The sequence below is a fragment of the Mesoplodon densirostris genome, chromosome 2 (genome assembly GCF_025265405.1).
Source record: "Mesoplodon densirostris isolate mMesDen1 chromosome 2, mMesDen1 primary haplotype, whole genome shotgun sequence".
Classification (NCBI taxonomy): Eukaryota; Metazoa; Chordata; class Mammalia; order Artiodactyla; family Ziphiidae; genus Mesoplodon; species Mesoplodon densirostris.
This window is the reverse complement of record NC_082662.1, coordinates 30,338,509-30,350,752: the sequence shown is the minus strand read 5'-3', so window position 1 is coordinate 30,350,752 and position 12,244 is coordinate 30,338,509. Positions and strand designations below refer to the sequence as shown.

At 53.2% G+C, this 12,244-nt stretch overlaps 1 protein-coding gene across 8 annotated transcripts in view; it reads left to right on the top strand.

The window, feature by feature from the left end:
* STK40 (serine/threonine kinase 40) overlaps positions 1–12,244 on the top strand; it is a 39,188-nt gene that overhangs the window by 5,653 nt on the left and 21,291 nt on the right. For 4 of the 8 annotated variants that reach the window (XR_009531111.1, XM_060089503.1, XM_060089500.1 and 1 more), the window contains exon 2: positions 5,015–5,145. The exons of 2 other annotated variants lie outside the window; for them this stretch is intronic. The gene's annotated coding sequence lies outside the window, so the exon portion shown is untranslated. Of the gene's footprint in view, positions 1–1,333; positions 1,412–5,014; positions 5,146–12,244 lie in introns of those variants that run through there. 2 more of the 8 variants (XM_060089502.1, XM_060089504.1) reach the window with 2 other exon arrangements.

Below are 12,244 nucleotides of genomic sequence, written 5' to 3'. Positions count from 1 at the left end.
TGCAGGATAAATTCCAGGAGGAGTTGCTGCTTCAAAGAGTATCCTTCATGTTCTTTTTTTTTTTTTTTTTTTCAGTGGTATGCGGACCTCTCACTGTTGTGGCCCCTCCCGTTGCGGAGCACAGGCTCCGGACGCGCAGGCTCAGCGGCCATGGCTCACGGGCCCAGCCGCTCCGCGGCATGTGGGATCTTCCCAGACCAGGGCATGAACCCGTGTCCCCTGCATCGGCAGGTGGACTCTCAACCACTGCGCCACCAGGGAAGCCCCCATGTTCATTATTTTTAAAGTAATTTCTTGGCCCCCTTTTAATGAACTGGAGAAGCCTGATTTTCCCTCAGCAAGCAAAGATACTCTTTTGGGTTGACATCCCTCTTCCCAAGGGGCACTGAGAACCCCAGTGGCTGTCACCCTTTTCTGGCTCTTGGCGGTCTGTCTTGGTGTGAGTTGGGGTTCCCTAGAGCTTACACAGTCCAGCAGTCTACAGGTCTGATGGTTGCAAAGAAACTCTAGTTGTTGGAAAGCACCAGAGAAACTGAGAAGGGCTCTTGTCATTTAGGATGAAGCTGTCCCCTCTACATCTGTTTACAGACCATCACCTACTTGCAAAAGAGACCAAGGATCTTTTGGCTTTAGGGAGTCGGTGACCCAAGGGTCCAGAAGGAAGAGAAAGTAGCCTGGACATGGTAGAGGGAACTGGCAAGAGCAGGACTGGTGTGCCTGTCACCTGTCTTTGGATTTAGGGCAGAGCTAGTTTGAGGTGTGATCAGGGGATAGCAGGTGCCTCTAGGGAGAGGCTTGGTTCAGCCTCTTGGGAGACCTTGGGACTGGCATAGCCCAAAATCCTGTGGGGCTTTTGGAGCCCCACTGCTGGCATTGCCACCTTTGGAGAGCAGGAATCCTGCCCCTTTTTGTAGCAGACATGGAGCCCCTGGCATTACCATGTTTGTGTGACTGCCATGGCTGTGTTCTCCTCCAACTCCGCTCCCAAGGTGGTCCCTCCTGAAGGAACAGGAAGGAAACCAGCCACAAAAGAAGGATCCCCACCACCTTCCAGGTCCTTTGCTAAGTACTCTGCAATATGTGTTGAGGCCTTCTCACAATCTAAGGAAGGAGGGCTTGACTCTGTTTTACAGAGAACCGTCAGACACTGAGGGGTTAAGGAACCCTCAGCCAGCTAGGGCAGAGCCGGATTTCCAGCCCACACTCGTGTGACCCTAGAGCCCATGCCATCCCTTTCCCCCATCCTGGCCAGGCTCTGGCCCCAGGGAGCCCAGGCCACATGGAATAAAGCCGTAGAGCTGGAAGGGACCTTGACAAAGCTGAAGCAGTCCCTTCTTTTTTCCTAGAAGAATGGAAACTGCCACTGCCTGGAGACAAGTCCTTCCCCTCCTTCCTGCCCTGGGAGTAGTGGGTAAGGAGACCTTCAACCATGTCCCCCAGCATTTAAGGCTCAGATCAGACCTGGCTTCAGAAGCCAGTTCTGCCACTTGCTAGCTGAGTGACCTTGAAGAAATCACTTCCTATCTCCAAACCCAGTTTCCTGCAAAGTAGTAATGAGGATTAAACACAAGGTGTTATTGTCTGTGGCAGGTTCGGCCTGGTGCCTGGCCCGCAGTCAGGACCCAGGGGCTGGCTCCGGTGAGGCCTAGGTGAGCTCTTTGCTGGTGGGCCTGAGTGTCCCGAAAGAGGTGTTATGAACCAGCTTCCAGGTCTCCAGTTTGAACGGTTTGGTGGTCTTCGCAGCCTTTATAGAAACCGGGTGGTGAACAGGCAGTTCCTTACAGGCAAGTTTACAAGTCACCTGAGAGAGTTCCCGTGCACCCGAGTGGTGGTTTGTCCCTTCTGTCCCCCACTCTCCTGATGCAGCCTTGCATCAACATGCAGGCCCACACGTTCGGGGCATTCGCGTGCCATACTCCCTCAAGTGTGCCTTCCCTAAGACCCAGCCTCCCCTGATTCCATTACCACTCTTAATAATTCTAATGGGCTCAGAAATTTTTTTAGATTTTTCAAAATTATTATAGTAGCCTACAATGAAGCAGGTAAACGATATAGAAGAATATAAAATAAAACTCTCCATCTCCTTCGGGCCCCTAGTTCTATTACCTGGAGGTATCCACTGTTAAGTTTCTTCTAGAAATTTCCTATGCATATTCAAGGGTGTGTATAATCATCTTTTTTTTTTTTACCCAAATGAGATCATCTTATAGTACTGCAGTTTGCTTTTTCTTTTTCATTCATTCATTCATTCATTCATTCATTTATTTATGGCTGCGTTGGGTCTTCATTGCTGCGCGCAGGCTTTCTGTAGTTGCAGTGAGCGGGGGCTACTCTTCATTGCAGTGCGCAGGCTTCTCATTGTGGTGGCTTCTCTTGTGGAGCACGGGCTCTAGGAGCGCGGGCTTCAGTAGTTGTAGCACGTGGGCTCAGTGGTGGTTTTGGCTTGCGGGCTCTAGAGCACAGGGTCAGTAGTTGTGGTGCACGGGCTCAGTTGCTCTGCAGCTTGTGGGGTCTTCCCGGACCAGGGCTCGAACCCGTGTCCCCTGCATTGGCAACTGGTTTCTTAACCACTGTGCCACCAGGGAAGTCTCCTGCAGTTTGCTTTTTTTAGTGTAACGTATCCTAGACATCTTCATCTACTGGCAGGTGTGGGCGTAGTCTTAAAGGCTGCGTAGTATTCCCCTGTCTGGACGTACCATGATGGAGTGAACCAGTCCTCTCTTGGCGGACATTTAGATTATTTCCTGTTGGGGAGAGATGTGTGTGCGTTTTTTGTTTTTTTTTTTTTTTTGCTGTACATGGGCCTCTCACTGTTGTGGCCTCTCCCGTTGCGGAGCACAGGCTCCGGACGCGCAGGCTCAGCGGCCATGGCTCACGGGCCCAGCTGCTCCGCGGCATATGGTATCCTCCCGGACCGGGGCACGAACCCGTGTCCCCTGCATCGGCAGGCGGACTCTCAACCACTGCACCACCAGGGAAGCCCTGTGTGTGCGTTTTGATATTTGTGGTTTTGTCTTTGTGTTTTTTCCTGCTCCCCAGGGCTCTCCAGGGACCCTTATTGAGCACATTCATCTTGGTGAACTTGTGTGAGTGAACCTGGAGGATGAATCCCTAGAACTGGATGTGCTGGGACTGGGGCAAATGCATTTTCTTCTGCTTTGCTGGCTGTGGTTTCACCTTGTCTTCTGCACACCTGTGGGGCCTGTGCAGGGGATTCTGAAGCGGTCAAGGCCTCAGGCCCTGCCCCCAGGAGCTCACCCTCTGGAGAGACACAGGCAAGCGTGCTCTCACCCACTCCTGAGCAGAGTATGTGTCAGGGGTGGCTCGTGGCTGGCCTCAGCAACTCGGAGCAGGTGAGGCCCTCGTGTGGGTCCACTTGTCTGAACGGCCCACTGAGGGCCACTCTGATGGCAAAGCCTGCTGTCTGCCTCTGTAATCTTGCCCACCAAGCAGCCACAGCCAGCAGCATTCAGTAAAACTTCAGAAAGTGAACTGTATTGTTCACTCGCAAGGCTGTGAAATTTAATTGAATTTCATTTTTGATAGAGGCAGTTAGAGAAAGGCAGTTTGCTGGCCCCAATCCTAATTACCTTTCTCACGGGATGATTGTAGTGACTTTTGCTGTTAAAAACCATTTAAAGAAGGAGAATCATATGAACCTGGCCCTGGCCCAGGCTTTCCCCTCTGTCACTCTGGAAATCTGAGGTGGAAGGAAGGAAACGTAACATTTACCTAGTGCCTCCCACACGCTGGCTCCCCGCAGTCCTCAGGGAACCCTGGGCAGGTACAACACTGTCCCTCTCCTCTGGGTGAGGACCCCGTGGAGCAGAGAGACACACGTCTAGGACACAAAGGTGCTCTCAGACTCAGCCAGCCCTTCTTTAGTCACTTGCTGCTTTCTCCTTGCCTGACTTGGGCCATCTTGGGTGTCAAGAACCTGAATTCGGGACTTCCCTGGTGGTCCAGTGGCTAACGCTCCATGCTCCCAATGCAGGGGGCCCAGCTTCAATCCCTGGTCAGGGAACTAGATCCCACAAGCCGCAACTAAAGTTCCCGCATACCACAACTTAAAAAAAAAAAAAAAAGATCCCGAGTGCCGCAACTAAGACCCGGTGCAGCCAAATAAATAAGTAAATATTAAAAACAAAAAGAACCTGAATTCCACGAGGGACCTGTGGCGGGCCTTGTTCCCACTGAGCAAAGCAATAACAGAGGAATAACTGATGGTTTGAGCTGAGGAGGGGTCCCCTTTGTTGCAGGGCAGGCTGGCATGACAGGGGAGGGCTGTCAGTGACTCAGTCTCCCGTCACTGCACATGGCAGAAGGCCCGCCCCACAGAGCTGAGGGACCACCGGGAAGGTCTCCCAGCCAGGCTATTGGCCGCTTCCCCTGGCTACTTCTCTAAATAGGAGATACCAGGGCAGCACAGCCTGAGAAAGAGCTATTAAGTCTGTCCCTTCCTCTTCCAACACCCACACACAGTGACGGCTTATTTGTTGTCACATCAGCTGCTTCCGGAGGCCCCTGGGAGGGGTGAGCTAGTGGCTGGGCTGGTGATGCTGCCCTGGATTCTCTCTACTGGCTCTCAGGAAAGCTGCTGCTGAAGCCCTTTACCCCGTCCCAGGGACTGGTTTCTTACTCTGTTTATCTTTTCCCCAGAGGGGCCTCCAGGTCCACCTGAGCCTCTTCTCCCAGGATCACTCCGGGATACATCCTCCCAGCCCGGGGCCTTCAGGCCCACTCCCTTCCCCGTCTCTCCCCTCAGCCTTCATGGAGGCCACGGAGGAGCCCAGTGGGGCTTGCTCAGGGCAGGGGGTGAAGAGGGACGTCACTGATTATGTAATCTCCTTGTGTGTGAATCTTGCCTTCTGGAGGAGACTAGAGTTGGACCTCCGAGCTCTAGATGGGTCTGGTGCGGATGTGCTGAGGGGGAGCAGGCTGGCCACTGGGCCCTCAGTCTGGCCGCCCCTCCCACTTCCCACTGGGCTGAGTCACTTCCTCTCTGGCGCTGCAGGTACTCTCCCACACACCCAGCACAGCAGCCTTCCGGGGGTGAGGTTCATCCCGGGCAAGAGAGGAGCTCCGGTTAGTAGCAGCCAGTTCACCTGTCACCCCCAAGGCAAGCGTTTAGAGGAGGATGTGATGGTATGTATTCCTGACAAACTGGAGCTGTACGTATCCTGCATTTTAAAATGAACAAAATCGTCGCTCTGTTTCGGAACAGTGGAGATGACAGCACACGCATGAATCTCTGTCATCAGGGAGTCCTGGCTAAAGCTGAGGGTTTACTGATCCACCTCCCCATCCCCCCAGCATCCATCCTGAGCACAGAAGCATATGGCTTCCAGTGGGTTCCTAGGGAGATTGCTTGTGGCCTTCAGGCTCCCAGGGAGAGGGTCCACGCCTGCTTCAGGGATGGCTGTCATTCGAACTCAAAGGAAAAGCCCGTAAACAGAGCCGCCTTCTAGCCAGCCAGCAGGAGTAGAAGGGAACAGGCCACAGGCAGCCTCCTCTGGCCCGGTCAGCTGGGCTAGGGCCTCTAGGCTTTGGTTTTGTCAGCAAACCAAAAAAGGGGGGGAAATCTTTACTTTATAAAGTTGTGAGAATTAAAGAAAATCTAGGAAACACTAAGAATGAACGGTTCCTAGCAAGCAGTAGGTGTCCCTCAAATGCTAGTTTAAAAGGTAGGCACCTGGAGAGACTTGTCACCAGGGAGGTTACCTCAGCAAGGGGTGGGGAACGCTCACCTTTCATCCAGCAGAGACCTCGAGACACCGCTCTTTTACAGATGATGAAACTGAGGCCCACGGAGAGTAAATGACTCTCACAGAGGGTAGGTGACTAGTTCAGGGTCCTAAAGCTGGTGAGTGACGGAAGCTGAAGTTTGAACCCAGGCCGACCTGACCCCAGAATCCATCCTGCGCTCCCAACTGGCATTTGGGTAACTGGTCCATGGTTCGAAACACCTGCTTCCATGGGCTGCGAATTTCTCTTGGTTCCCTGGGTTGACTTTGTGGATGAAGAGCAAGCCTGTAGGGAAGCTGGGCCAGTAGTAGCAGCATATACCTGTGAGTATTGAGGTGCAGTGAGGGTGGCTCCCCGAGTGCTTGGGTCAGGGAGGGGTGGGGGACACTGCCTTGTGGTCTGGTGGGAGGGGGTCTCAGTAACCCAGCCTCTGCGGCACCACAGATGTCTTGGCTGCATCATGTGTTGAGATTTCACACCTCCAGTCCCGTTGTTTCTTTCCAGGTGTAGTCAGCTAAATGCATAGCTGGGCCAGAAGGTCTGAAGGAAACGAGTGGTAGGAATTTTTCTGACCAGCAGAAGGACCTTCACACTACAAACCTAGAGTGGCCCAGAGGACCTGTCCCTGGTGTGAGGGGCAGGCCAGGCTGTCACTCACACACTCCCACACTTTGCTGCAGGAAAGCAGATTTTTTTGCTGGACTCAGCAGAAAGGGGTCTGGTCTGTCTCTTCGCCAGTGAGGGGTTGGTCCGAGGCTGCAGGCATGCTGCGGATGGGTTTCATTCCTCGGGGAGGTTGCCCTCCAGCAGCCAACACTGTCTAAGCACAACCCCTGGCTATCAGCCCAGAACCGCCCCGCCCCGGGCACCCAGGCATTTCTGACCTGGGACTTTTCCTGGACAGACTATTCCCAGCACCACTGCAGCCCAGTTACCTACAGCTGTGACCCCCTGTCTCTCTGGTTTTGGAGTCTGGCTCCTGTCACAAGCTGGTGGACTATCCGTACTTTCTTCTGGGTCCCAATCCAGCGCCTGGCTTCTCGTTGGGTCCTCTCTGTCCCCTGCCCCAATGTGGGCTTTAGTGCCTTCTGGGTGCATAACAGACAGTTCTACACTCTCTGTTTTCTCATTCAGCAGTTTGCCAGGCACTGGGTGGGTTCAGGGAAGCAGAGATGAACTGGGGTTGCTCAGCCTGGAGAGTGGTGGGGACAGGGGAGTCAGACAATGGATACAGCACGGTAGGAGTGGACAGAATGTGCTCTGGGAGCCAGAGGAGAAAAGGACCTGCTGCAGAAGGTGACCCCAGTGAGGACTGAGGGAGAAGGACCAGCCAACCAGGGAGAGGAGGTCAGGGAAAGCGTGTTTATGGCACACTCAGGGAACTGTGAGTCATTTGGTGTGGCTGGATTTATGGGGCATATAAGGGCAGTGAAGCTGGATAGGTAGCCTGGGTCTGGCCAGGCTCACTGAGGAGTTTAGGTTTCTTTTTAAAGACCACAGGAAGCAATGGAGGATGGAGATACTGCAGGCCCAGGTCCCCGAGCAGAGGAGAAAGAGTAGCCTGCTGGCATCTGTTTGTCCAGCCCCAGTTCCACAGGCAGCAGCTGAGGTGGGGGTCTTCTGATGGAGTTGCTCCTGCATCCTTCCTGACCAGCCTGGTGAAGAGCAGTGCCCCACCATCTTGCAGCGCGTGCAGAGAGAAACCCTGTGAAGAAGATGCGCTATAGAAAGACGCCACCAGGTGGCAGACCTGGAGATTGCGCAGAGACCTCATTTCTTTCCCCCCCCCATTCCTTTAGCACAGTGTTTGGCCTGGAGAAAGGGGGGCATTCAAAACAGAACTCCTGTTCGCACCAGGCTGGCTCCGCCCAACAAGTGTGAGATTCCAAATTTTGCCACTGTGAGCTGTGTACCCACAAGAAATCCCTTTGAACCTGTAAATCTGGACAACAGATTCCTCCAGGGTCTTGGGAGCTGTTCCAGCAGGTTGCACTTTCTCTTCTGTCTCCGGGCACCTGAGAGTAAATTGCAAACATCATGACCCTTCACCTCTAAGCACTTTAGCATCTGTCACCTAAGAACAAGGACATTCTCCTATATAACCACAATGCAGTTTTCAAATTCAGGAAATTTAACATCGTATTATCTAATATACAGTCCATATTCAGATTCTGCCAATTGTCCAGTCGTGTTCTGTGTAACATCTTCCTCCCAGGATCACCCATTTCATTTACTCGTCCCGTCTTCAATCTCCTTTGAGTGAGACTCGTTCTTCAGCCTTTCTTTAACTATCTGACACTGATGTTTTTGAAGCATACAGGCCTGTTCTGTTGAATGTCCCTCAATTTTAGTTTGTCTCATGATCAGATTGAGGTTACGCATTTTTGGCAAAAAACAAATAAATAACTTAAATGAGGTTGCATCATATCAGGAGTAACATGATGTCAGTTTGTTCTGTTATTAGTGATATAACTGATTATTTGGTTAAGGTTGCAGCTTTGTTTTTTTTTAATTGAGGTATATTTACACATGGTGAATTTCACAGGTCCTTTAACAGTCCAGTCATTTTGACAAATGCACATGCCCAGAGTTACAGCCTTTGATCGTAGAAGCTTTACAGCCCAGTGTGTGTGCTCTGTCCCCCTCCCACAATCCTCTGCAAGGGATCCCGGACTAGAGGCACTAGGTCTTAGTTGCAGACCCCTTGCTGCCCCCCAACTTGATCATGATGAAGGACCCATTTGGTATGGCCCCATCATCCTGGACCATCCCTTACTGCGCCTTGAGTTGATAATTGCCAGCTGGTGCTCCAGCCTCTGCTCCCCCATAAACCAGTGAACAGAACAAGAGGATGTGATGCTGTGTGCCTCTGCCTGAAAGAATAGGCCCTCCCCTTGACCCGCAAAACAACTGTACTCTGCCCTCTACTACAGAATTGTACCTGGTACTGCCCAGCACCCCTCTTCCTCCTCAGCAGCTCAGCCAACCCCCAGGCCTCCTGTCCTCCCCACACCCAGTTGAACATGTCACTCAGGCTGGCCATCAGGCCACCCACACCCACACCCACCCCCACCCCGCCTGTAGTCTCAGGCCAGCAGACAGATGACAGGTTCAAGGTCTCTTAAGCCTTTAGTCTGGTTACTGTCCTTCTTCTGCCCCCCACCCCAAGTCAGTGCCTAACTATCCCTTTCTCCTTGGGCAGGAAGAAAAATTCAAAGCTACTGTGTTTAGGCTAATAGAAGCACAATTTATCAAATGGTTATGATGTACCAGTAGGTAGTCTTGCTAACCCTTTTGCATGGGTTATCTCACTTAATCCTTAGACCAACCTTGTAAGGTGGATGCTGTACTCTGGGTTGTTTAGGTACAGAATAAGTATCTCATCTGAGATCTCATCATTGTTAGGTGATGGTATGGTGCTGGGCTTGCAACCAGGTTTGGCTTACTCCAGAGCCCTTGCTCTGACTCAGAGCTTCCCAGCCAGTATGGGTTATGTAGGTCAAGATGGTGATCCCTGGGCCTCCCTGGTGGCGCAGTGGTTGAGAGTCCGCCTGCCGATGCAGGGGATACGGGTTCGTGCCCCGGTCTGGGAGGATCCCACATGCCGCGGAGCGGCTGGGCCCGTGAGCCATGGCCGCTGGGCCTGCGCATCCGGAGCCTGTGCTCCGCAACGGGAGAGGCCACAACAGTGAGAGGCCCACATACCGCAAAAAGAAAAAAAAAAAAAAAAAAAGATGGTGATCCCTTTAGCCCAAGAATGACTGGGCTAAGCAGAGGACAGCTGGTGTCCCCAGGCCTTTCACCCCCAAGTGCTGTACAGATGTTTCTGTCTGTACTGTGGCATGGGAAAAACCAAGACGCATTGCTCTGACCACATTGTCCTGTGGACAGAGACCCCTTTCTACCTCCCTCCTGGAGCCTGGGTCTGGCCACACAGACCCTTAACTCATGCGTGGCAAATAGGACTGAGGCCAGGGATGGGTGGGAGCATCTGTGTTCATTTCCACATGCCGGGTGGGCTGGACAGAGGGGCAAGGTCCCTGCCTTCGGTAGACACTACCAGAGATAAAGTCCAGAAGACAGAGGCCTACACAGCTCAGGACCTTTTTACTTGTTTTGTTTTCACAGAGCCAGGAAACATGGGAGTGGGGATAGGGACTGCTGACAGGGACAGCTTGAATCCTGACACCATCGGCTCAGCCTGACCCTGCAGGGTAGACAAGTCCTTAGGCTCCTAGCAGGCATTAGAAGCTGCTGACAAATCGTGGCTACCAGCTGTGGTGTCATCACACACATACACAGAAGTAGCGCACCGGGCCAGGGTCTGCTGCTTGCTCCTTGCGGGGACCGCCCTTGCACTCTGCCTGCACTTGTTCGGTTTGCAAGGCCACCCGTCTCTCCAGGAACTCCGATGTTGCAGCAAGAAGCCTACAGCGAGAATGAGTGCAGAACTCTGCGCGTGTGTGCAGGCCCCATGCTGCCCCTCGTGTTTGGGGGCTGGGGGCTCACGATGGCTCTGCGCTTGTGAGTGTCCGCCGCCTGGGCCCACGCATCTCCTCCTGTGTGGAGGCCTGTGGGCATGCTTCTGGGTGCGAGTAGTGGGCCCCTCCTTGCCTTGACCAGGCTTCAGACTGAGCCTTCAGTCAGGCTACAGCCAGGCTTTCAGACTGAGCCGGGAATGCCTCAGTACCCTCTCTCTGCAGCCCACCTCCTTTGGGGGTTGGTGGTATGTCTACCATATTGAACCATGCCCTGCTCTAGGGTGCCCTGCCTGGCTCTGCCCTGCCCAACTGTCCTGTACCCTGTCACACTACAGCACTGGACTGGGCACGATGGGCCTTAGAACCTTATGTGGTGCTGATGGCCCAGCCTTTATTTCCTTCTGGGAGAGCTGGGCTCACATCACCCAGCCGCTTTGGTGCAGGATGACCTTAACAGCAAACTGACAGGGTAGGGCCGGCATCCCCTCCTCTGGGCATGCTGTGATGGCGGACACAGAGCTGAGGCCCACAGCTTGCTCCCCAGGTTGGGCCAAGCAAAGGGAATCTGCTGCTTTCAGGGTGGAGGAGCGCAGCCTGCAGGCGGGGATGCCTCCCTCCTGGCCTCACCCCTCACACGATTGTTGCCTCCCGGAGCTTCCTGTTGAATCCAGGTTCTAAAGAAACTGGCGTTGACTTGGGAGGACAGCACGTGGAATAGTAGACAGATTTAAAGTTCCAGAGACTTCTAAACCAGGCCTGCTGAGTTCCTGGCAAGCTGAGCTGTGGGCCCAGGAGACACCAGGCAGATGGCTCCCCCTTAGCCAGGCTGGGCCAGGGCCCTTCACCCCAGCCTGAGGACCAGCATCTCTGGAGGGGCCTGGCCCCAAGCCCTTCTGAAACCAGGGTAGCCAGAGCTTCCGTATCACGGATCTCACTGGGAAGCCAGGATCCCTCAGAGCGGCCTCCCCGTGGGAGCATCTGTGGGCCATTTAAAGGTGTGTCTCTGGAGGGGGACACATCAGGATGATTTGGGGGGACAGGAGGGGCTTGTTTTTGCTCATCCCACCCGCGAGCCCGCAGCAGCTTCCAGTTGCCCAGACCTGCCTCCTCACACTGCTTGCATCGCCTTCACCAGCTCTGGCGGCGTGAAGGGACGTTCGGGAAGGGAGACAGCCTTGCTGCCGCTTCGCCTGCCAGCATCTTTTCCCTCTCCCTGCCCATCTGCTCTCATCCTTCTGTCTGCCTACATTTTGGAGCAACTCCCATGCCATTTGCTTGAGTTGAATCCTTAGTGGGGTGGGTGGGGTCAGGCTGAGCCCACTCACTGTCTGTGCTGCAGCTGCTCCCGGCAAACTGCTGTCTAGACTATGCCTGTGCGTGGGCACCTAGGCAGTGTCTACACAGGTACAGTGACACCACGTGGTGCTCTCCTAGGAACCGGTAAGAGAGAGGAGTCTTAGCGCTCTAGGGAAGGCAGAGAACAGCGCCAGAATGGTAATGAAATCAACTCATCTACCAGGTCAGGGCAGCTGCAGCACAGGGCTGCTGACCCAGTAGGAACCATCAGCAACTGGAGGGAAGGCGTCCAGCCATTCATAGAGTATCTGCTGGGCCAGGCACTGGGGGTAATTGTTTTATGTAATTTTTCTTCTTTTTTTCTAGTTCTGAGGGATTTTTAGTCTAGTAGTGGGGAAAAGACATTAAGCATATAAGCACACAAATAAATGCATAATCACAAAATATGGAAAGTGCTATGAATGAAAATTACAGGATACCGAGTGAGACTATGACCGTTAGTGTTGGGGACATCAAGAAGGCTTCCCTGAGGAAGTGACATTCACATTGAGAAGGATGCATAGACGTTAGGCAAAGAGTGGGAACACTGTTCTAGACACATTACTGCTGAGCTTTTTAGGATTTTTCTAGAAACAGTTGTGTTCTTCCCTGCTTTTGTGTGAATGACTGAATCTACTTCCAGCATGAGCCTCTTTGGCAGAAGTCACAGCTGAGCCTAACGA